General features: G+C 55.9%; 1 long non-coding RNA gene across 1 annotated transcript; it reads right to left on the bottom strand.

Moving 5' to 3' along the window:
* Positions 1–5,365: 5,365 nt before the first annotated feature.
* On the bottom strand, positions 5,366–13,544 carry LOC311525934. Its single transcript, XR_014712899.1, has 2 exons — positions 12,546–13,544; positions 5,366–7,841 (listed from the first exon to the last, which is right to left on the bottom strand). It is a non-coding gene; the product is annotated as an uncharacterized lncRNA (long non-coding RNA).
* Between the last annotated feature and the right edge of the window lie 8,890 nt (positions 13,545–22,434).

Here is a 22,434-nt window from a genome sequence, read left to right as displayed (position 1 = left end):
CCCGTCTGTGCTGCCTGACCCGAGCTGCCCTGAGGCCTTTTAAATCGCCAGCCCTGGGGCAGCTGCCCGCTTTGCTCACCCCCCGTCGGCAGCCAGGGGCGGGGGGCAAAAGGGAGCGCTTTAAGGAGGGTCCTTAGCCGCAGATGGCTGATGAGATGGGCCTGAGACGTGTCCTAGCAACTCACGTGTAATCTCAGGGAAGCTTTTGAACCGGGACTCCTTACTGCCTTCCTGAACCAAATACCAGCTGTTTCGAAATAACACTAAACCCCTGTAGGGAGCACGCAGAGCGTGGAGAGGCTGCGGCCTGTTGCTCTGCAATTACTGGAAATGAGGTGTGCATGAAAGGAACAGCTGAAAGTGGACGCCGCTTCCCATCACCTGTGTTGTTAGGGCTGCAGCTTGCTGGGCTCTGAACCAACCTTGTTCTCAGCTGTGCACTTCATTCTCCTGTTGACTTTATTGGCAGAACTGGCCTCTCAGTCTCCTGTATATTGTCCTCCACGGCCCTATTGTGGGACTTAGGGATCATAATGAACAGTGCCCTGTAGCTTTGGGCTCCAGAACAGACACAGCTGAGAGAGAGAGAGGAGGCAGGTGAATCAGGTGTCCTGGGGAGAGATTTGCATCCATCTACAAGGAGAGTGAAAGACCATTAGTCAGCCAGGGCAGAATTCCCCCAGTGTACGCACTATAGCGGTAGGGCTGGGGGTACGAGTGGTTCTGTCAGGCATGGGGAATCTAGGCTGCACTGCCACTCCCATAGACAGCTGTAACTTAGAGAGACCCCCGGGCTGCTCTAAATTACACCAGACCAGGGAGGTGCAAAGGTGGATTAAAGCCACCCTCGTCCTTCTGCCCACAGGGTTACAAGTCCCATGTTGCATGTCCAAGAGGTGCAGCGTGGAATCTCAGCCCTGGGTTCTAATTCCAGCTCCGCCACTGAGAAAAAATGTGATCTAGGGCAAGTGACTTCTCTGCGCTCTCTTCATTGTCTCCATCTGCAGCACAGGGAGGATGGTGATACCACTCCAGCTTCCCAGGGGATTGCAGGGGTTCACTGATGTTTGTAAAGCGCTTTGCGATCCTCCAGTGGAAGGTGCTGTAGAAGTCCAAAGCGTTGTTGTTATCAGCTGTTGTTGCCTGGCCTAGCCCTAGCCAGGGCACTTCCTCTCTGTGAGAATGACAAGGCCTTGGACGTGTCTTTCCGTACCGCGCTCAGTTCCGGAGACCGATTCTCCAAACAAACCCAATCCAGCACCAGCCAAATGAACGAATTACAGTTTAATTCAGCATCCCACCATTTCATTCAGATATTAGCCCAGATCTGCTCCCATCCTGCAGTTGGTGAGAGTTCAGATCCGGGATTTGGTTTGGCCTGTTACAGACAGGTAGGGACAGTCACCAAATCCAGATTCCGAGCCAGGCTTCCCCAGGCTGACTGTCATATTCAGGCAATAGCTCCAGCTTATCCCCAAGTGTAATATTATGTTTCCTCAGGGTACAGCTGATGGTTGCTGAGGCTTTCATTTAGTATGTGATATATCTGGCCCGCTGCACAATTAACCTCACTGAGCTTCCATCATCCGTCAATGGCTCGTACCTGAATCGTTGTACACTAAGTGGAGGGGGCCATTTTAGGTCTCTTAAAAATAGATCTCTTTGCGAGGTAACTAAACAGCTTCTGGTTATTTAAAATACTAATGGTTATTGACAGATCCCTAATTTGTCATGTTGCATCATATATCGGGGCTTAAGGACCTGCTGATGCTACCTGGGAGCCACAACCCAGCTCCTCCAGCCATCCCTCCTCCGTTATTACCCAGGGCTGGCTGCTGAGGGCTCGGAGTCTGTTTGCTGACTCTGACATCATAATCCCCTCTTTGTGAGCTCACACTTATTGCCATGGCAACAGGAGCTGGAGACAAGGACTGCAATTTTTCACCAATCTGTTTTGCACAATTTCACTCGCATGCCCAATTTTGATCCCCCTCTCCTCCCCCACACACACTTTCAGGGTCGGATAATAATGCACAAGTCAGAATAGAATCCAGCTCACTCTCCCAGGGCTGTCTTGGCTCCGCAGGGTTATCCAGGAGCCTCTCTGTGCCTCAGTTTCCTATCTGTAAAATGGGGATAACTGCCCTGCCTCTCAGGGGTGTGGAGGTACCAACTAACGTCTAGGAGGTACCAACATGCTACGGCGAGGGGGGTGTCTAGAAGTTGTGGACGTGTTCTGGCGTAGCTGGGCTGTCAGGCTCTTTACCTCTCTCCCCACATTTGTGAGGGTTTGTCTGCCTGGGAACAGCATGTCTCTTTGTTCTTCAGCCTCGATCCCATGTGCTTAGAGGCAGGAGCTGACGTGCGTGCAGATATTCTGGGAGCCCCCTCAGTCTCTCCGGGACGAAGCTTTGCGATGGATTTCATGCACAGTGTTTTCTCTGCAGCTAGAGAAACCTCTGGGAATGAATCCCTCACCTGCAGCGAGACTGGATCTTCCGCCAAAGCCTCTGAGGGAAGCTGCTTCCTTCGCCCTCTTAATAGCCAACCCCCAACCTCATCCCCCCTCCCCACACAAAACAACCCACGCCAATGAGGGGCCCGGGGCAGAACAACCCAGGGCTCGGGCTCGCTTTGCTAGGCTGGTCTGTGTTGGCTGCGGCGCTGGGCCGGGCTGGACGCCGCATGGACGCTGGGCCAGGTGATCAGGCTGCCGGGCGGACGGTGCATCATGGACTGGGACCAGTCCAAAGAATCAGATGGTCGTAGCTCATCAGCTAGGTTAACTACAGTGGTCCCGTTGGCAACGCTGTCGCTGGTCTGATAGCACCTGGGATGCGCTGGCTGGTCTGTTTCCTAACAGTAATGTTGCAGGGGCTGGTGCCAGATGCCGGGGTTCAGCCCCGCTCAGGATCAGGCCCTCAGTGTGCAGTGTGACTCCCCTCTCCCCCACGTCGGTGTCTCCATCCATTGGGCCCATTTTCCTGTCCTAAAGGCTGAGCACACCCCCTGAGAATCAGCTGGGAGAGAACTAGAAGCCATGTGGGTAGGGAGTGTCCACAAGACTGAGCCCCTGGCCAAGGCCCAAGGTTGCTGGCAGCATGACGAAAGCAGGGGTGCTCCTGCCTGGCCCATAGACTGGGCCCTGCAAACAACTCCAGTCTCTTCAACCTGGGCTGGGGAGGACTTCACCTCCAGCAGTTAGACCGGGCCATCCCGCACCCACAACAGCATTGCATTGCTACGGCCTCATGTGGCCCCCTAGCACTATTCCAGACATGGGGTTGGGTCCCATCTTCAGGGTGACCCTGGAGACACTGGGTGATGGTGGGGGGGGTGCCAAAGCTGATCTCATCCACCCCCAGCTAGGAGGCACTGAGGGAGTTAAACATGACTCCTGGAGGCAAAGCTTCCAGACCAGCCTGCCACAGGGCTGTCAGCAGGAGCCTGAAGGGTGTGGGAGGGAATGAGAGGAAGGGGAAAGCCTAGCCATGAGAGCTGGCCCTTAGATCCTCCATCCATCTCCCAGTGACCAAGGCCAACATGTTCCCATTTTCTAGTCTTCCCTCCAGTCTAGTTTCCAGGCTCCCAAGGGATGTGGCTTCCACAGGCCCAGACCACGCCCTGCGGAATCTGTTGTCTGGAGCCATCGTGCCCAGCTACGACATGGGACCGAACAGGCCTCTCCCGTCCCAGAGACTTTGCCTGCTCGGCCCCAGGCAGAACGGGCATCTGCTGGGGAATCAGCCCAGTGGGACTGGCGGCAGCCCAGGGCTTTGAGCCATCTCATCTCCTCTTCCCAGGCCTGCTGCTAAAGGAGCTAGGCTGCTCCCAGCACCAGGAATTAGCCTGACGGATACAGGGCATGGATCAGCCCCAGTTTCTTCAGTGAGGAGAGATTTCCTGATCTAGGTCTCTGCAGAGTCTGAATTGGTGCATCCAAGCCAGAGCTCAGAGAGGGTCCCGATTCAGGCAGCTCTCACAGCAGCCCCTTTCATGGCAGCAGTAAGTCCTCCAAGAGGGGGGCACAGGTAGGTCAGGTGATGCGCTACAGGGAGCCAGAGGGCAGCTGCAGATCATTACCTAGCCCCTCCGGCTGCACTGTGGGCTCATCATGCTGCCACTTGGACATTCCCACAGGGTCCGGTCGGGGGCACCGGGGTTACTGATAGGTTGATGCGGGGGATGCTGGGCACTCACATGCTATGCTGATTAACAGGGTCTAAAACCCGATAGAGAATAGACTTGAAAGACAGAGGGTTTAACAGGCTTGATCCCCCAGCCCTGGAGCTGTCTCCAGGGCGGCTCCCTTGTAGCCGGGCCCGGATTACCTTCACTCTGTTCGCTAAGCGCTGACGCATCACCTGGAACGCTGTGAGGGAACTAGGATTGTTTAGTCTGCAGAAGAGAAGAATGAGGGGGGATTTGTTAGCTGCTTTCAACTACCTGAAAGGGGGTTCCAAAGAGATGGATCTCGGCTGTTCTCAGTGGTAGCAGATGACAGAATGAGGAGTAATGGTTTCAAGTTGCAGTGGGGGAGGTCTAGGTTGGATATTAGGAAAAACTTTTTCACTAGGAGGGTGGTGAAGCACTGGGATGCGTTACTTAGGGAGGTGGTGGAATCTCCTTCCTTTGAGGTTTTTAAGGCCCGGCTTGACAAAGCCCTGGCTGGGATGATGTAGTTGGGATTGGTCCTGCTTTGAGCAGGGGGTTGGACTAGATGACCTCCTGGGGTCCCTTCCAACCCTGATATTCTAGGATTCTATGATGTGCAGCTCAGCCCGCTCTGCCCTGCGCCGTGTGGTTCCTTGCAACGGGACGCGGCAGAGCCAGCTGCTGTCGCCTCCCCCGTGCGGTGGGATTCCTGCAGAACCCGACTCCCCTCTGCCCCTGTAACTCTCTGCCAGCGCTGTTCTGGGGTTTCTCATCTCCCCACCCGCCCTGTGCAATCTGCATCTGGATCTAACCGGCTGCCCCGGCTGTTGGCACCAGCCCGTGGGAATCCAGCCCACGGCTCCAGCTTTCCAGGGCTCGGCTCCTTCTGTCTGTGCCCTGAGTGCTCTGTTGGCCTTGCCTTTTGCTGAGCTCGCGGATCCCGCTCTGGGCTGGTCTCCATCCCTCGTGGCCTGCCCAGGAGGGGGCTGGTTTGCTGGGGGGCAGCATGACATCAGATTCTATAATTAGATCCCACCCTGCCAATCCCAGCCTTTCCCACCACGGGCCGTGGCTGGTGCTGGGACAGCGAGACGGTGCCGCTTGCAAATTCTCTGCTTCAGAGTGTTGCCGGCACCCAGTGCCGAGAGGCTGAACAACAGCTTGAGTTGGTTCATTACCCGGTGTGCTGCACCCAATAATCACAACGGGGTGAGAAGCAGAAAAGTTTATTTGCAGCTGCAAAAAGGTACAGGGAGAATAAAATCTCAAATCCTGCACAACAGAGCAGGAAGTTACACAGGCTTTTATACATCCTTTTTCCCAGCATACTTATCCAATAGCAAGCTGCCCCAAGTATCCATATAGCCAGCCAATCCAGTTCCCAGCTAGTTCCCTGATTCTTTGTATCATTTGTTAAACTATACATAAAGCTGCTTTATTCAGCATTGTTCTTCCATATCTCCCCTGTTTGGCCTTGCTTAGTTTCAGGCAGTCTGACTCTGCAACATACTGTTGCAGAGTCTTAGCATAACTGCTGTGTGTGCCTCCAGGCGGGGGGGCCAAGGACACTTGGGCCTAGTACGCAGAGCTGCTGCGAGTGCCTCCAGGCAGGAGGGGGGGCCAAGGACACCGGGGTCTAGAGTGAGAGGGCTTCATCGACACTCGTGGTCTTCCATCCCCTCGAGTTACCTAGTGGCCGTGCCCCAGTGTCCCCAACAACTCCCCCCTTTGAGAACACTCATCAGCCTTGGCTCTGAGTTTTCTCACTTGGGCTACTTATTTTTTACAATATGACTTTGCATAAGCACTTTGTGATAGCCCTGAAGAGAATGACTTATTAACTTTTGCAAAAGGGCCCTGACACATGATACTGCACAGCACAATACCAGTAATACAAGCAATACAGGAAAGAGAATTTTCAATAGCAGGCTAAATAAACCACCAAGCCAAGACGACAAACCCCAGCCTGAAAATAAGGTTTGCAACCAATCGTTCTCTGGAGCAGTATAGGCAACCTGTGCTCCGGCTCGGGCATGGGCCTCAGCCTGTATCACCTTTTCATAGATTTCATAACTGCTATTATTTACATATACACAACATCGGGGCCCGACGAGGGCACAAACCCCTCCTTGGGATGCCAAGAGATAGTCCAAAACCAGCCTGTTTTGGAGGGAAAATGTCCTGAGCTGCTGTACCTCTTTATTTAATGTTTTTACTGCTGACCCTAAATTACTAACCGAGTCCTCTAACTCTAAGGCCACTTTCTCAAGTACCATCTGCAGCCTTACAGTATAGCGGCCTATGCATGCCAGGGCTGGCCCGGTAAATAGTGGCGCTATTCCCAGTACAGAGCACCCTACCAGCTTCTCGGTTGTGAGGGCATTCTTCATATTCCAATGCCATAGTCAGTCGCTGCAGGGTCTTTTCTCGTGACTCAACAGAGGTGTCTCGGGCATTTCTAATCTTTCCTTTGGGCAGCGTGGCAGTTATGGAAAGATGAGGAACTCCATGAGCTATATAACAGCTACCTGTCCAGTTGGCTGGCAGCACCTTGTAAGCCTTTCGGCCACATACAAAATAGTGACCCTGTAGGGCCCAGTAAGGACTGTTTCTTAAGGGGATTCCTGGGATATTTAAGGCTGCTTTTCCAAACAGTTCATATGCCCCTAGGGGGGCATCCCATCCTCCTGATTGGGTACAAGTGGGGGCATTTCTAATTGTGCCATTCAAATTACACTCGCCATAGGGACCACTACAAACCCACCATTGGCTTGCTACATTGGAGATATTAACTGGACGGCAAGTTACATTTCCAAACCCCTTTTTTGTGGTAAGAGTATTTGTAAGTGTTTCCCTAAAAGGGGAGGAACCATTACACCCACACTGTTGGCCTCCCCTGTTGGTCTTTATTTAATACCCATCAGCCCACTGTGTAATAACACAGGAGCTCTTTCCCACAGGATGCCCATAGGGATCAGATTGGTTTCGGGTAAAACATAACACTCCCTCAGTGAGTACTGCAACTGAATACTCCTGGTCCTGATTGGTGGCTTGCTGTAAAGAGGTCTTGTTCCAGAACGGTGAGTCCGTTCTTTCCTGCTCTTTGGTGGTGGCTAATTCTGCTAGGGTCAAGGGCAGCATGTCAAGGGGCATTCCCGTTTTGGGGGGCAGTGGAGCCGGAGCACACACCCAGCAATCAGTCTGGTTTGTTAAATTAGCAACATGGTGCGCAAGCAAAACAAAGGAGTTATGCTCCCGATATGCACAGTTTGGAAATACCAATACAGAGAATAACAATGTTACCCAATTAATTATGACCAGAGTCTTCCCAACCCAGGGTCTCCAATACCTGGGTGGGCCCATTTTAGCATTAAGGTGCCCGCTATTTGTGTCTTTTAAACAGTAGCTTTAGCCCGAGATCGTCACTAGATGAGGAGTCAGCAGGTTGGACGGTCCACTGTTCTGCTGACGAGGGGGCAGGTACTGCCTTCAGACGAGAGTGATGGATCCAGTTCTTGTGTCCCTCGACCTTTGCCGCTGTATGGGAGATCAGCAGGACGGTATAGGGTCCTTTCCACTTTTCCTGGAGAGGCTCGTCTTTCCAGGTGCGAACAAGCACAGAGTCACCGGGCTGTAAGGAGTGAACGGGAGAGTCCAAGGGGAGAGGCTGGGAATCCTTGGTATACCTGTGAAGAGACAAGAGAACAGCAGACAGGGAACACATATACTGTGACAAAAAACCATTACCCAACTCCCATTCCCCTGACAGAACCAGGGTGCCATTCATAGGCCATGCCCTTCCAAACATAATTTTAAAGGGACTGAGCCCTGATCTACCCTTAGGGAGAACGCAGATACGGAGTAGGACAAGGGGCAAAGCATCAGGCCATCACAGTGAGGCTTCTTGGCACACTTTTGAGAGATGCCGTTTAAGGGTCTGATTGGTACGCTCCACTACCCCACTGGCTTGCGGTCTCCAGGGCGTATGGAGTTTCCAGGGGATCTGTAAGGCATGTGAGATGCTTTGAATGATTTTTGACGTGAAGTGTGTCCCGTTGTCAGATTCCATCCACAGGGGGAGTCCAAAGCGAGGAATGATCTCCTTAACAAACTTGAGGGCCACTGTCCTGGCAGTGCAGTTACAGCATGGGAAGGCTTCTGGCCATCCGCTGAACCGATCCACTATGACAAGGAGATGTTTGAACCCTTGGGTCCGGGGAAACTCAGTAAAGTCTATTTGCCACACTTGTCCGGGGCCCGGAGTGGGTTCTAGGGCAGCTGGTGGCACAGGATGTCCCGGTCGGGGGTTATTCTTTTGGCAGACTAAGCAGTCCGCTTGTACCTGGGCAGCCAGGCGTCGGAGTCCGGAAGTGATAAAGTATTTTCCCATTAGCTGGATAAGTGCTTCCCTGCCAGCATGAGTGGTTTGATGTAGTTTCTGCAGCACTGGCCGGATCAGGCCCTTTGGTAAGAGGACCTTCCCTTCTGGGGAATGGAGCCATCCCTCCTTTTCCCGGAGACCGAGTTTGCCAGTTAGCTGTCTCTCCTCCCCAGAGTACTGAGGGGTTGGAAGCTCCCCTACTGATGGGATAAGGGCATGCATATGGGCGTTCTCAGTCTGAGGGGATGGCAGGGTGGCAGCATGCTTAGCCTCTCTATCTGCCCGGGCGTTACCTCTGGCCACATCTTGATCCTCCCTTTGATGGGCTTTACAGTGTACCACCGCCACTTCCGAGGGGAGTTGTACGGCTTCTAGGAGCCGGAGGATTTGGGGCCCGTGCTTGACTGGGGAGCCTTGGGCTGTCAGCATTCCCCTTTGCTTCCATAGGCCAGCATGAGCATGCAGCACACCAAAAGCATACTTTGAATCAGTAAAAATGTTGACCCGCTTTCCTTTTGACAGTTCAAGTGCACGGGTCAGGGCTATTAGTTCGGCAAGCTGGGCAGAGGTCCCCGCAGGCAAACCTTCAGCTTCCACAGTGTCATGGAGGGTCACAACAGCATAACCCGCCCTCCTTTGCCCATCTATTACAGTACTGCTACCATCAGTGTACCACTCATAATCTGCATTTGGGAGGGGTACATCCTTTAAATCCGGACGGCTGGAGTACTGGGCATCTATGATCTCTAAACAGTCATGTTTCTGTTCCTCTGTTTCTGGCAAGAAAGTGGCTGGGTTAAGGGGGGGCAAGGCTGTAAGGTGACTTCAGAGTTCTCTAACAGCTTAGCCTGGTACCGAGCAATCCGAGCCTGGGTGAGCCAAAGCCCTCCCTTTGCATCCAATAAGGCTCGGACCATATGGGGAGTATAGATTTGCATAACCCCTCCCAATGTTAGCTTCTCCGCTTCCTCAAGCAATAGGGCAGTAGCTGCGACCGCCCGTAAACACGCCGGCCAACCCTTTGCAACCTGATCCAATTGCTTAGAAAAATAAGCCCGGGGACGTCTCCATGCTCCTAACAGTTGTGTAAGCACTCCTAGGGCCACCCCCCTTCGTTCATGTACATACAACTGAAACGGCTTAGAGAGATCTGGCAGGCCCAGAGCCGGGGCTTCCATCAATTTTCTTTTCAGGATTTTAAATGCCCTGTCAGCCTCTGGGGTCCAATAGAAGGGGTCATGATCTGCTCCTTTTACACAGTCGTACAGGGGTTTAGCCCACAGTCCAAACTCTGGGATCCATATCCTGAAAAAGCCTGCCATACCCAGAAATGCCCTGAGCCGCTTACGGTTACTTGGGGTAGGAACTTGACAGATAGCTTCCTTTCTTTCGCTTGAAAGCTGACGCTCCCCTTGCCGTATGTGAAACCCGAGGTACCGTATCTCTGGGAGGGCAATTTGAGCCTTACTCTGTGCTACACGATATCCCCGGAGTCCAATAAAATTCAGGAGGCTCACGGTGGCTTTAAGGCAGGGTGTTTGGCCCACAGTGGCAATTAACAAATCATCTACATACTGCAGAAGGAGAGCCTCCTCATTATCCCACTCCTGTAGGTCCCTGGCCAGAGCCTGGCCAAAGAGGGTGGGGGAGTTTTTAAATCCCTGGGCCAACACTGTCCAGCAAAGTTGCTTTTTAACCCTTTTTCGGTCCTCCCACTCGAAGGAGAAGATCTCCTGTGATGGGGTGGCAACTGGGATGGTAAAGAAAGCATCTTTCAGATCAAGGACTGAAAAATGGGTATACTGTCCCCCTACAGAAGCCAATAAGGTGTACGGGTTAGGGACAAGAGGGTGCAGAGTCTTAACCCGTTCATTGACTGCCCTTAGGTCCTGTACCAGCCGATACGTGCCATCAGGCTTCTGTACGGGTAGAATGGGAGTGTTCCAGGCTGACTGACATTCCCGGAGAATACCATACATTAGGAATTGATCTATAGTTTCCTGTAAACCTTCTCTGGCTTCCCTCTTGATTGGATACTGTTTTACTTGCACTGGGCCTTTCCCTGGTATGAGCTGAATAGTAATGGGGGTCTGGTGGGTGGCCTTTCCTGGAATCCCTGATGCCCACACGAGGGGGTACACCTGGTCTTCCCACGGGCTCCATTCTGGGGCTTGCATGGCTGAGGGCTCAACTGCAAGGGTCATGATCCAGGCATTCTCAGGGGGTAAGGTAAGGGTTATTTCGTCCTCAGTAAAATGCAGGGTGGCACCGAGGCGACAAAGTAGATCCCGTCCCAGCAGAGGTGTTGGACACTCAGGGAGGTATACCAGCTTGTGGGATATAGTCCTGTCTCCCAAAGCACATTCCGCTGGGGCATACACTGGGCACTTGGTGTCCCTGCCTGTGGCTCCCACCACAGTAAGGGAATCTGCTACTGGCAACTGAAGAGGCTGATTTACGGCAGTTCGGGCCGCTCCAGAGTCCACTAAAAAATCTATTTCTGAGCTTCCCACCCGCATCTTTACTCGGGGTTCCGGGGGTAGGGTGGTCCGTCTCCCCTGACACCCCTATTCCTGCTCCACCATCGCCATCATAGGGGCACCCCCCTTTTCTTTCCTCTTTGGGCACTCATTTTTCCAGTGTCCCTCCTGTTGACACAGGGCACACTGGTTGCGACCCAGTCGTCTCTCCTGCAGGCCCAGACGGTCGTGTCCACGGCCCCTTCCTCCCCGGCCACTTCTCTTAGTGCCGGCCTGTACCGCTGTTACCATCAATCTCACTTGCTTTCTCTCCTTCTCTGTCTCTCTCAGACTATAAGCTCAGTTTGCAGTCTCTAAAATTTGTGCCATGGTCATGCCCATTAAATCCTCCTTTTTTTGTAACTTTCTCTTAATATCAGGGGCTGCTCTGCTCGTAAAAATTCCCTTAATAATTGACTCAGTTGCCTGATCATCGGGGTCTGCATTAGTGTTCTGTCGAATGGTGTCCCGAATACGCTGTAGAAAGGCCCCTGGGCTTTCTTTTAAATCCTGCATTACTTCATATGGCTTTGCCCAATTATTATGTCGGACAGCCGAGTGACGGAGTCCATGTAAAAGCAACTCCTTATAGGAGGTAAGGCGGGTCATATCCCCAGGATCATTTGGATCCCACCTGGGGTCTGCTCGGGGGACTTGTGCATCCGGGTCAGGGACATTAATATGATCCCGGTCGTACCGTCTCTGCACCTCCTCCCTTGCCTTGGACACAACCTGTTGTCTTTCAACCTCAGACAATAGGGTTCGCAGGAGGACGTTACAATCATCCCAGTCCGGCTTGTGACTACTGAGGCACCCCTCAAAGACTGATATAAACCTGCTTGGGTTGGTGGAAAACTCTCCTGCCTGTGCTTTGAAAGCAGCCAAATCCACAGGATTAAAGGGCACATGAGTATAAACCTGCATAGTTGTGGCAGGACGCCCGTCTGATCCAGACCGGGCGACTTTAGATTCGGTGATTAAGGGGTATAGGCCAACCATTGGGGACTTACAAGGTGTGGGTGTAGGGGCCGAAGGGGACACCGGCTCTGCCATTACAGTGGGGGTGGGGGTCTGGGGACTAACATTAGCTGCTACCGAACCAGTCGGAGTCAGATTACAGCGCTGTAAAATATCTGGTCGAGTACATAAAGTCAGAAACAAATGCGCATACATATGTTCATTCCATTTCCTTGTTCTCTGACAGAACAGGAGTAACTGAAGGATCGTGTTGTAATTAATTGACCTTCCTGGTGGCCACCACTCCTGGTCCTCTAGTTGATATTGAGGCCAGTCAACTGTACAGAATCGTTTTAATTGGCTCTTAGTCATCGGATCCGCACCAAATACCTTCCAGTTTGCTAGAATGCACTCTAGGGGCGTACACCGTGCCCTAACCTCTGAGCTCTGTCCCTGTCCCATACCTACAGGGTAACTCTGGGCGTCCCCAGGTTCCAACAGAGCATATAATCCGGATTTTAAAAGGTTCCTACCTTATCCAAGGGACCGGTTTTTCACCGTGGCCTGCAGCTGCTCCTCCCCCATGTCTAAGGGACTGGTTCTTCACCGCCGTCCACAACAGCTTCTCCACTATATGAGTGCGTTGCACCGTTGTGCCCTCTGGGGTCGATCAAATTGCGTCTCCTCCGAGGCCCCCGATGAACTCACCGGTGCGCGCTGGGCGTCGGTTCTCGCCGCAATCCTCGACCTCCAGGAGGGGTCCGGGCAAGGCTAAATTGCAGACTCGTCGCCCACCCAGGGACGCCAAAAGCTGTTGCCGGCACCCAGTGCCGAGAGGCTGAACAACAGCTTGAGTTGGTTCGTTACCCGGTGTGCTGCACCCAATAATCACAACAGGGTGGAGAAGCAGAAAAGTTTATTTGCAGCTGCAAAAAGGTACAGGGAGAATAAAATCTCAAATCCTGCACAACAGAGCAGGAAGTTACACAGGCTTTTATACATCCTTTTTCCCAGCATACTTATCCAATAGCACAATCCAGTTCCCAGCTAGTTCCCTGATTCTCTGTATCATTTGTTAAACTATACATAAAGCTGCTTTATTCAGCATTGTTCTTCCATATCTCCCCTGTTTGGCCTTGCTTAGTTTCAGGCAGTCTGACTCTGCAACATACTGTTGCAGATTCTCAGCATAACTGCTGTGTGTGCCTCCAGGCGGGGGGGCCAAGGACACTTGGGCCTAGTACGCAGAGCTGCTGCGAGTGCCTCCAGGCAGGAGGGGGGCCAAGGACACCTGGGCCTAGTGCGAGGGGGCTTCATCGACACTCGTGGTCTTCCATCCCCTCGAGTTACCTAGTGGCCATGCCCCAGTGTCCCCAACAAGAGCAACGGCAGAATCTTGGCATCTTCTCCAAGGCACAGAGGGCTCTGCCCAGGGCCCCCTTCCCTCCCCTGCTCTCTGGCTGTCACATCCCAGGCTGGCAGGGAAACACCACTGAAATCAGCAGGGCTCCCACCCCATCAGCAACTCTCAACCGCTCCTCAAATCCTGCACGTTACAATGACTCATCGCCACGTGGAAACTGGAACAAGAATCAAGGAGGTGCCCCCTGGTGTCCAGCCAGACAACAGCTGGCGACATCCCCAACGTGGCTAGCTGCTTCAAGAGCCCCCTTAGCCCTGTTTTATTGCCCCTCCTCTGCCCCCCTGTGTGGTGTCTGGTGGAGAGGTGTGTGGAGCCACCCTCTCTGTTTGCAGACATTGCCTGGCTCCTGCCTGGAGCTGCTGTCTGCCATGTGCTCCCCGTACCGGCTTCCGGGTGCATGCGTGTTGGGGGCGTTGGTTAGGCTGCAGTGTGAATTTCAAAATGGATCAGGACCTGGGGGCGTACTTTAACCCTGGAGAAAGGGCTAATCTTTGCGATAAGGGCCGTTTCGCCCGAGTATTTGCTCTGCTAATGATTCGCTGTTGGCACTTTGCCACTTACTGCCGGGGGTGTAGCAGAAGCTCAGCTGGGTGTGGGGGGAGCTGGGCTGGCCGTTCGCCAGCTCCCTCCTCCGCTGGGGGCCTGAAGCTGCTATGCATGGATTGATCACAAAGCACTCACTGAACTCTCCTTACCCAAGTGCTCAGCTCTCTGCTCGGCTCTGGGAGGGAAGGCGAAGTGCACAGTAATCCGCGGCGGAGTCCCTCGTGGACGATGTTCCGTGCCGCTGATTACTGTGCTCAGCGCTGAGATTGAGCGTGGCGAGATGGACAGCTGAGAGAGCGATGCCCAAGGAGGGTCAGATCCAACCAGCTGCTTAACCTGGGGCCAGGCAGCTCCGCTCTGGGACACACCCAGCCTAATGCCTTAAATACCAGTGCAAGCTGGACTGTTATTTCCAACTATAGATCCATTCACCTTTGAGATCTGCAGGCCCCACTTACGGCTCCATCAACACACTGGAAGTGGAGTGGATCCAGTTCTACCCAAGATACTCAGGCCTGAGTTTCAGTTACTCTGTTCCTGTGCTGAGGCACTTACCTGGTCCCCATTGTCATTTAGAGCAACCTTGGGGCTTCTCTACATTACTTTCTTCATCCTGTGGGCCGTGGGAGGCACAGAACGACCATGGCACAGTGCACTCTGGTCTGCCCTAAATGGGGTGGGGAGGGGGCAGGAGCAAGGCTGGGGATGAGCTCTGCATAGGGGCAATTCTCAGGGCTGTTTCCACCCACATTAGGGCTCCCTTTACGCTGACAGAATGGCCCACTGTCTGAGAACTGGGCCCACTGACTGTGGGTTTGCCTCTGCCCTGTTCTCCTTGCCCCTGGCCTGGGTGAACTTGTCCCGATAACTTTATTTAGCAGAGGGGCAGCAGGGGGAGAGAGGCAGGCAATGCCTGGTGCGTGGCCTGGAGCATCTCACTGAGGATTCTGGGCGAAGGCCACTTCCTGGGCTGTCCTGAGCCTCAGCAGCGAAGCTCCAGTTAGTTGCACCTACCTACTGCAATGTCTGTCGTGATCGGAGGCAGCCAGGATCCCCCAAAGCAATCTGGACTGAGTCTCAGTGGGTGGCAGAAATCCCCTCATCCCAGGGCCTCTGTCCTGCCTTGGGCAGGACGCTCCCCTGCCGTGAGACCTGAGGCGCTCAGAGCCCGCCCTGTCAATAACTTTATAGAAACAAATGGAACATTCTTTGTTTGGGCGGTGACTGTGCAAAACCAGCAGCCTTCGAGATGCTGATTGCTCCCCCCCACCCCACTGCCTCTAGATTTGGGGAGATCCCTCTGGCCGGCTGCCCCGTTACAAAGACAAGCTGAACTCCCCCTCGCCGCCATGCTATGAACGCGGCTGCTGATCGCAGTGGAGATCAGCGAGGGAGGCAGTGCTGTCCTGAGTGTGGCATTTCCCCACCAGCTGCATGTACTGCCTCAGCTTCGTCCCGGTCGTTCCGCAGGAAAATGGCCACGTCTCTCCCCGCGGCACGGGGCCATAACTGCGATCCACTCTGACGCGCTCTCCGTTCTGGGAATGCTGCTGCAGCTTTTACCTCTGGCCTGTTAGCCCCCGCCCCCCCGGCCCCAGCCCCCCACCCTACCGTTCCGGCTCGTCGAATTAAATCGCTCCCTTCTCACAGCTGGGCTGCTAATCATCGCCGAGGGCTTTGCCCTTCTGTAGTGACCTGTCCAAGCGCTCGACAAACTCCGACCAATGCAGCGGTCCCACGGGGTTAGGTCAGTGAGACTCAGAAGGAGGCTCGCGAGCTGCAAGAGGCTCCTAAATGTGTCTCCTGTGGCTCAATCCTAGGCTGCATGGACGGCACATAGTGACCCACCCCTGGCATCACTGGCTAATCCTGGGAGCAACCTGCTGGCCCTCACACTGCATGGCCACGTAGGGGAGGAAGGGGCGGACACTATCTGTGACTGACGGGACGATTCATAGAGCTGGCCTACGGGCTAGTGGACACGCCACCACAGCACTGCCGGCTGCCGTCACACACCCCTGGCTAGTGTTTGATTGCCCTTTGGAGGCCTAGGGTTGTTTTCGTAAATTGGTTAGCCCTTGTACATCTATGCACCACTGCCCTCTCCTGGCTGGAATCAGCACTGCTCCCCATGTCATAGGCCCTGTAACCACCACACTGTGACGCTGGGGAAGTTCTGTTCGGCCCCGCGGTTCACGTAGCTAAGAAACCCTGATGCCGTTTGTTTCGTGTGCCGGGCCTGTAAATGTGTGAGCGCTGGGCCTCTATGCCAGGACCAGTGGCCATTTGATTCTCAGCCTCACTGCAACCTGTTGCCATGAGACACCCACGCCATGCTCTCCCATGGCGAGACTTTACTTTGGTTCTTTCTTGTTGTTTTTCCTTAATTTCCAGCAACAGCCATGGGACAGGGAACTAAACAATGAAGATCACTGCCTGCACAGATGGAACAAGAAACAGGAAAGAACTGGGAGGGAATTTGCTGATGAAAACAATACTGATTAATTGAAAACAAAACTTCACAGGACGGGGCTGGACTGGACAGATCTCCCAATTCAAAAATTTTTTTGAAGAGTTTCAACATGGTCAGTGGGGCCCATTTTGACATTTTCTAAATAAAAAGTTTGGGGTTTTTTTTGTTTGAAACTACTGTTCGTTTTGCAATTTGAGTGAATTTACACTAAAAAAAAGAAAAGTTGAAATAGAAATGAACACTTTTGAAATTATGAGAATGAAACGTCTTGACTAGTGTGATCTATGTCAGTTTGGCTTATTGGGCTGTGAAAACTTTTAAAATTTCGACTTTTTGGTTCCCATTTGGGACTGGCAAAAAAATTCAAAAGCTCAAACTCTCCCAGGCCTGGAAATCTATTTCCTACCTTGCTCTACGGCCAGGCCCTTTGCATGTGGTCCTGTAGCCCCTCACACCTGGCTGTGACAAGCTTGTGCACCTGGCCCCAGCCTGCTGGCTTTCCCTTACTGGTTGGGCTAAGAGGGTGCAGAGCCCTTGTTTACACATGGCTCCATTGACCAATCTGATCGTCACATTGGGGTTGTTAATCATGACTCTGTGAGTGCAATTACTCCTGTTTGCAGCGGCTGTTTGCCTGCCCTCAATAATGCCTTTGAAGATTGTTAAGGGCTGGGTTGCCCCCCCCCCGCACACACGGCTCTGCCCTTGCGCCTCAATCCTGAACCGGGCCTAGACCCCCCCGGCTACCCCAGCCCTGGGCTCCCCCCGCACACACGGCTCTGCCGGTGCGCCTCAATCCTGAACCGGACCTAGCCCCTCACCGGCTACGCCAGCCCTGGGCTCCCCCCGCACACACGGCTCTGCCGGTGCTCCTCAATCCTGAACCGGGCCTAGCCCCCCCCCAGCTACGCCAGCCCTGGGCTCTCCCCGCACACACGGCTCTGCCGGTGCGCCTCAATCCTGAACCGGGCCTAGCCCCCCCCCGGCTACGCCAGCCCTGGGCTCCCCCCGCACACACGGCTCTGCCGGTGCGCCTCAATCCTGAACCGGGCCTAGCCCCCCCCCGGCTACGCCAGCCCTGGGCTCCCCCCGCACACACGGCTCTGCCCTTGCGCCTCAATCCTGAACCGGGCCTAGCCCCCCCCCGGCTACGCCAGCCCTGGGCTCCCCCTGCACACACGGCTCTGCCGGTGCGCCTCAATCCTGAACCGGGCCTAGACCCCCCCGGCTACGCCAGCCCTGGGCTCCCCCGCACACACGGCTCTGCCGGTGCGCCTCAATCCTGAACCGGGCCAAGCCCCCCCCCCGGCTACGCCAGCCCTGGGCTCCCCCTGAACACACGGCTCTGCCGGTGCTCCTCAATCCTGAACCGGGCCTAGCCCCCCCCCGGCTACGCCAGCCCTGGGCTCCCCCCGCACACACGGCTCTGCCCTTGCGCCTCAATCCTGAACCGGGCCTAGACCACCCCCGGCTACCCCAGCCCTGGGCTCTCCCCGCACACACGGCTCTGCCGGTGCTCCTCAATCCTGAACCGGGCCTAGCCCCCCTCCGGCTACGCCAGCCCTGGGCTCCCCCCGCACACACGGCTCTGCCGGTGCGCCTCAATCCTGAACCGGGCCTAGACCCCCACCAGCTACGCCAGCCCTGGGCTCCCCCCGCACACACGGCTCTGCCGGTGTTCCTCAATCCTGAACCGGGCCTAGCCCCCCCGGCTACCCCAGCCCTGGGCTCCCCCCGCACACACGGCTCTGCCCTTGCGCCTCAATCCTGAACCGGGCCTAGACCCCCCCGGCTACCCCAGCCCTGGGCTCCCCCCGCACACACGGCTCTGCCCTTGCGCCTCAATCCTGAACCGGGCCAAGCCCCCCTCCGGCTACGCCAGCCCTGGGCTCCCCCTGCACACACGGCTCTGCCGGTGCTCCTCAATCCTGAACCGGGCCTAGCCCCCCCCCCGGCTACGCCAGCCCTGGGCTCCCCCCGCACACACGGCTCTGCCCTTGCGCCTCAATCCTGAACCGGGCCTAGACCCCCCCCAGCTACGCCAGCCCTGGGCTCCCCCCGCACACACGGCTCTGCCGGTGTTCCTCAATCCTGAACCGGGCCTAGACCCCCCCGGCTACGCCAGCCCTGGGCTCCCCCGCACACACGGCTCTGCCCTTGCGCCTCAATCCTGAACCGGGCCAAGCCCCCCTCCGGCTACGCCAGCCCTGGGCTCCCCCTGCACACACGGCTCTGCCGGTGCGCCTCAATCCTGAACCGGGCCTAGACCCCCCCCAGCTACGTCAGCCCTGGGCTCCCCCCGCACACACGGCTCTGCCGGTGTTCCTCAATCCTGAACCGGGCCTAGACCCCCCCGGCTACCCCAGCCCTGGGCTCCCCCCGCACACACGGCTCTGCCGGTGCGCCTCAATCCTGAACCGGGCCTAGACCCCACCCAGCTACGCCAGCCCTGGGCTCCCCCCGCACACACGGCTCTGCCGGTGCTCCTCAATCCTGAACCGGGCCTAGACCCCCCCCAGCTACGCCAGCCCTGGGCTCCCCCCGCACACACGGCTCTGCCGGTGTTCCTCAATCCTGAACCGGGCCTAGACCCCCCCGGCTACCCCAGCCCTGGGCTCCCCCCGCACACACGGCTCTGCCGGTGCGCCTCAATCCTGAACCGGGCCTAGACCCCACCCAGCTACGCCAGCCCTGGGCTCCCCCCGCACACACGGCTCTGCCGGTGCTCCTCAATCCTGAACCGGGCCTAGACCCCCCCCAGCTACGCCAGCCCTGGGCTCCCCCCGCACACACGGCTCTGCCGGTGCGCCTCAATCCTGAACCGGGCCTAGACCCCCCCCAGCTACGCCAGCCCTGGGCTCCCCCCGCACACACGGCTCTGCCGGTGTTCCTCAATCCTGAACCGGGCCTAGCCCCCCCGGCTACCCCAGCCCTGGGCTCTCCCCGCACACACGGCTCTGCCGGTGCTCCTCAATCCTGAACCGGGCCTAGCCCCACCGGCTACCCCAGCCCTGGGCTCCCCCCGCACACACGGCTCTGCCGGTGCTCCTCAATCCTGAACCGGGCCTAGACCCCCCCGGCTACGCCAGCCCTGGGCTCCCCCCGCACACACGGCTCTGCCGGTGCGCCTCAATCCTGAACCGGGCCAAGCCCCCCCCGGCTACCCCAGCCCTGGGCTCTCCCCGCACACACGGCTCTGCCGGTGCTCCTCAATCCTGAACCGGGCCAAGCCCCCCCCCGGCTACGCCAGCCCTGGGCTCCCCCCGCACACACGGCTCTGCCGGTGCTCCTCAATCCTGAACCGGGCCTAGCCCCCCCCCGGCTACCCCAGCCCTGGGCTCCCCCCGCACACACGGCTCTGCCGGTGCTCCTCAATCCCAAGTCGCAGCCCCCTGCCACCCGAGCCCTGGGTTCCCCCCCACCCCGGCTCTGCTGCTGCCCTTCAATCCTGATCCACAACCCCTGCTATTCCAGACCAGGACCCCCTACTCTCATCTGTTCAAATGTATCTCAGCCTCGACCTGCAACCCCCTACGTTCCCAGCCTTGGCCCAACGGACTGACTGACACCCACCCGTCCCCCTGCTCGTCCTGGTCTCCCATGACCCCTCTACAAGGGAAGCTGCACAGTGGAGCTGAGATCTGTTTGCCAATGAAGGGCACAGGTTTGCCCTTGGCAGCCTGCCATCTCAGACCTTTGCTGGTGAGACAGACAGCCCGCCCTTGGGCCTGAAGTTATTTTCCTTCTCTTCCAACAATCTGCTCGTTCCCGTCTCGTTTCCAGCCCGGGCGTTCTTTGTTCTGCGATGCTGCACACGGCTAGGGACCTGGCAGCATGAGTGTCTCTGCGCCTGGCTGCGGCTGGCCCCTTCTGAAAGCAGCGGCTGGAATCCGTCACATCCGCGTCTCTCATGCCTGGCTGCAGCCCTTTGGTGGAAAGAGCAAAACGCTGCTGGGTTCCTGAATGCTTGGGGCGGGGACGCTGCTGAGATCTCCCGACACCCCTGCAAATTGGGTGGCTGCTGCCCCCCGCTCCCCAAAAACACTCACGAAGCTACTTCCTTATCCGCCTTCCGTCCCTCCTCGTTTGCCAGGATCGTTTGGTTAGGCTGCTGTACTGCTGTGACCTCTGCTGCTCACACTGATCAGTGCTGTCCGGCGGTTTTCTTCCCCTTCTCTGTCTGTCTGTCTCTATCGCTTCTCATTTGATTTATACTTAGAGCTCTCTGGGGCAGGGACTGTCTGTTCTGTGTTTGTACAGCACCAGCACAATGGGGTCCTGGGCCGTGACTACAGTAATATCCAGAATAAAAATAAATGACATGTCTGTGACCTCTTTGATTTCTCTAGCCCTGGTCTGTGTGGGGCAGCTGGCATTCAGTTTTTGGAGTCCTGCACCTTGTACAGGTGCTTCCCTTGCCTGTCGACAGGCGGCAGTTGTGAGGCACCTGCTGTTTGGCCAGCTCCAGACGGTCGCAGAGGGACTCATTGCTCTCGTGTGGAGACTTTACATTTGTTCTTTCTGTCCATAATCTGAAATAAAGTCGCCCAGATTGAACACTGCGTCTTCTGCTCTTGGTGCTGGGGGGGAAAACATAACACTTTGCATCTCTTTAGAGACCTGGGAAGGTCCCAGTCCTGCCCCCTTGGTGTTGTGCTGTTTATTTCAACGGGAGCAGGCTTGGACGGTATGTCTCTTCCTGCATGTGTCTTATGAGCGGACATTTGAGATGGGAGAGGCTTCTTGAACCTGAGTACGGCCTGTGGTGCATGCAGCTTTTATTTTCTGTGTCCTGTGCCTTCACATTTCTAAGCCCTCTGCCTGTGGCAGAGACAGTGGCCATTTTGTCTCCAGAGTGGGTGTGGCACGTTGCAGAGAGATGCACACACTGTGCTCTCTCCCCCAGAGATTTGACTTCAGTTCTTTTCTGTTGTTTTCCTTAACCTCAAACAAAAGCCTTTTTGAGTGCGATCCCGTGACTACTCTCTGGGTATGGAATAGATTAGGCCCTATCCAGCCCAGTCACCTGGCAACTTTCCCCCAGGACACAGAACTTGCCCATGGCCCCAGGTTTTGTAAATTCAGTTTAGAGGTCAAGCCAGGCCAGGACCTAAGGGGCCCCATGTGGTGACTCAGGGCACCGCAGGCAGTGTTAGCCAGTCCGAGAGCTAGTCTGGATTCTCAGCAGCAGAGTCCTGGCTCGTCTCTGTGGTGGGTTCACAGTGACGACCAGGGTGGGGGAACCTTTCCCCTGACCCTCAGCCCTCGCCCACACCCAGGCAGCCAGGGGCTGGGAAGTCTGTGTTTGGCCTACACCACCAGCACTCACCCTCCTGGCAAGCCAAGCTGGAACTAATCTCCTTCTTTATTAAACTAGCACAATGCCCCTATCTCTCCGGTACCACTCCTCTCTGCTTCGAAGCAGTGCCCGGCCGCAGGAGTCCAGCGCACGCTGCGCTGGATCGCACCCTCAAAAGCTCTTGGGCAAATATTTGCCCTGGATCATTAAATAAAAAGTGGTTTTGTTTTCTTTCCCCTACGAAAGGGCTTTGCACCACGCCTGCAGCCGCTGGGGAGCCGGACGGCTTGCGGCCTTTGCTGGAGGCAGCGGGTCGTGCTGCGCCTGTGTATGTGACCTCCCACCCTCGGGCTGTGGCTGTGACGTGGCCCTCGGCGCTCAGCCCAGAGCGGCTGGGAGTGGCTGGCGCTGCAGCAGCCGGCCCCCCTTAAGGGAGCGTGCTCTCCTTGTCATAGGAGAGGGGCTGCTAACCAGACCCCTGGGGCTCTCACCCCAGCTAGGGGGGAGTTGGGTTGAGCGGTTAGAGACAGAAGCTGGGCCTCTGCAGGGCACCGGGTTCAAGCACACCGCTGCCACCAACCCGAGGGTAAGTCATTTTCACGGCTGCAGAAGGGTGTCAAAGTCAGATTCAGGACTCACATAATTTGTCAGACCACTCTGTTTATTAGCAAAGCGCTTTGC

The sequence above is a fragment of the Lepidochelys olivacea genome (genome assembly GCF_965140295.1).
Source record: "Lepidochelys olivacea isolate rLepOli2 genome assembly, chromosome: 9".
NCBI classification, from domain to species: domain Eukaryota; kingdom Metazoa; phylum Chordata; order Testudines; family Cheloniidae; genus Lepidochelys; species Lepidochelys olivacea.
The sequence above is the reverse complement of the archived record's forward strand: the minus strand, read 5'-3'. Positions and strand labels throughout refer to the sequence as shown.